Source organism: Mus pahari, chromosome 13, assembly GCF_900095145.1.
Source record: "Mus pahari chromosome 13, PAHARI_EIJ_v1.1, whole genome shotgun sequence".
Lineage (NCBI taxonomy): Eukaryota > Metazoa > Chordata > Mammalia > Rodentia > Muridae > Mus > Mus pahari.
This window is the reverse complement of record NC_034602.1, coordinates 22,778,411-22,781,363: the sequence shown is the minus strand read 5'-3', so window position 1 is coordinate 22,781,363 and position 2,953 is coordinate 22,778,411. Positions and strand designations below refer to the sequence as shown.

At 45.5% G+C, this 2,953-nt stretch overlaps 1 protein-coding gene across 2 annotated transcripts in view; it reads left to right on the top strand.

Annotated features, from left to right (window-relative positions):
• The window catches only part of Ccm2 (CCM2 scaffold protein), a 49,472-nt gene that overhangs the window by 28,067 nt on the left and 18,452 nt on the right, over window positions 1–2,953 (top strand). The window lies entirely within an intron of this gene.

Genomic DNA, 2,953 nt, shown 5'->3' with positions numbered 1-2,953 from the left:
TGTGTGTGTGTGTGTGTGTGTGTGTTTGAGCTTGGGAATGAATGTTGGTGAACTTAGTGAACAGAGTGGTTTGCGTTTTCATAAGTCTTATTTAATCCTCACAAACCATCATGAACTGAAACATTTTCCAGTAGTTTTTATCACGTGTCGAGCTCTGGCTCAGTACTTACAGTAAGATGCCAGCTTGTGGCTGTGGTACCCTGGGAATCTTAGTGGACACCGGGTGTCTGAGTGGCTCTGTGTGGCTTCAGTTCTCTGTCTTTCCCACCAGGCAGGTTACTAGGTTAGATTGACCACTGTGGTCTGCATTGTGAGGCTGAGAGCAGTTTTAGGGGTTCCAGGTGACTTCTTCCACTTGAGTAGCTCTTGTCCCACAAGTCAGAGGGCCATGTGAGGATTGTGTCCTGTACTCAGTAAGTGGTGGGTAGCTGGCCACCCAAAGGACACTAGGAGGTAGACCCACCCTTGCACTGACTCCCTGACTTCCTTGTGTCCACACCACACACAGTGCTTGTAGCATCCCAAAATGTGAGCATCACCTCCAGCTTTTATTGCAGAAACCTTTGAGGATTATCATTTCTCATGTGTTGGCAGGGCAGGCAGGTGGCGCTCTAGGAGCTTTGGGCATCCTGATTATTCAGGGGCCAGCGGGTCAAGCATGGTTGACCAGGGGAGTGGGGAAGTTGCTTTCCCGCTGTGACTTTTCTTACTGATAAGGTTGCTTTACTGATGTGTGTTAGCTCATCTGTAATCCTAGCCCTCAAGAAGCTGAGATGGGGCCAGCCTAGACCACACAAAAAGTTCTATGTCAGTCTGAGCTACAGAGTAAGACCCTGTCTCAAAATACAACCAAACCTGTGCCACCCCTACCTACATGAAGAGAGAAGAATCTGGACTGGAGAGACGGCTCGGCTAAGGTGCTTACTGCTCTTGACAGGAGCCAGGTTTCGTTCTTAGCACCCATATCAGGTAGCTCAAGCTGTCTACATCTCAGTTCTAGATCTGACATTCTTGCCTCTGCAGGCAGCTGCATACACGTAGATGTATGTAAAGAAACCTTTAATTTAATTTTTCTAAAATAGGGTTTCTCTGTGTAGCTCTGGCTGTCCTAGAACTCGCTCTGCAGGCCAGGCTGCTCTTTTTTTGGGGGGTGGGAGGGTTAGAGTCAGGGTTTCTCTGTGTAGCCCTGGCCGTTCTGGAACTCACTCTGTAGACCAGGCTGGCCTCAAACTCAGAAATCTGCCTGCCTCTGCCTCCTGAGTGCTGAGATTTAAAGGTATGCATCACCACACCTACAATTTTTTAAATATTTAAAAGATTAAAAAAAAAATAGAATCTTTTTTTCCCCTTGAGCCTAAGTAGGAGGCATGGTGGCCAGATTTGGGGTGACACTAAAAAGGATCATGGCCTTGTGTTAGTTACCCCAGATCTTGGAACCACATTAGAATTCCCATGTGATTATAGACATATCAGGGTACTTTGTCTTAGCACTTGACATATAAAGATGGGAGGGATAGCTAATATTCCAATATCATATTGACATAATCAAGTATCTTAGTCAGGGTCACTGTTGCTGTGATGAACTGCTATGACCAAAGCACCTAGGGGAAGAAAGGGTTTGTCTCCACTCACACTTTCAGGTGACATTCCACCACTGAAGGAAGCTAGGGCAGGAACCCGGAGGCAGGAGCTGATGCGAGGCAACGGAGGGTGCTGCTCACTGGCTTGCTCCTCCTGGCTTGCTCAGCCTGCTTTCTTATAGCACCCAGGACCACCAGCCCAGGGATGGCCCCACCCATTGTGGGCTGGACCCACTGATCACAGTTTAGAAGATGCCCTACAGCTTGATCTTATGGGGGTATTTCCTCAGTTGAAGTTCCCTCTTTCCAGATTGTTCTAGCTTGTGTCAAGTTGAGATAAAACTAGCCAGGACATCCTGAAAGAGCTTTTATTATTATTATTATTTTTTTAATTTTTAAATTATTTTTCTTTCCTTTTTAAAAATTAGTTTTTGCTGCCTTATTTCAGGCATTTGATAATTAAATTTGTCCTTTGACAATTTCATATGCGTACATAGTATATATGGAGCACTCCCATCTCCATCTATCCTCCTCCAATTATTCTGTCTGCAACCCTGTCTTCATTAAACATCTCTTTCCTATATTCGTGTCTTTTCACTTTGTTTTGTGACCCACTTAGTTTAACCAGGGCCCTGGGCATGACCATTGGTTTGGGGTCATCTGTTGAAAAGTGGTGGGCTCATCAGTGGGTACCCAGGTGACTGACAGTTCCACTCCCAGGGTCTGTCAGTGGCCAGTAGTTCAGCAGTAATGGAGTAGGGTCTGTCCCAGGAGCCCCTTCTCTCCCCATGACTGACAGTTAATGGAGCCTGTGCAGGGCCAGTACAAATATCTGAAGCCACCGTGAGTCCGTGATTACAGTGAGGACAGAGTTTAGAGGGTGGTACTTACCCGTGCCCCCCCCCCCGCCCAACTCTCACCTGTCATCAACAGTGTCCCCAAGCCTTAGGTGGGATGGTGTAAATGTCTCTTTTTTTTTTAGGGATGAACATTCAACAGTCACTTTATTCTCTGCATTTTGTCACTGAAAAGTTTTTTGTCAAGCAAATTATTAGTTTTCTCTCTTATTGTTGAGCTACACAGGCACATATTCTAGAGAACAGGTATAGAGCAGAGGGCATCTGAGGTGCTCTTAAATCCAGCCCATAGGACAGGTGACATCGATGGCTCAGTGGCTAAAGATAGTTACCACAATCCTGATGATCAGAACTTAATTTTCAGAACCCAGATGGCTGAAAGAGCCAACTCTTCCAGGTTGTCCTCTGACTCCTATGAGTGCTTTGGTATCATATGCCCCTCTTCCCACAAACCTGAAAAATAAATGTAGATATGGCATTATTTTGTGTTTATCTTTTTTCCTTTTTTTTTTTTTT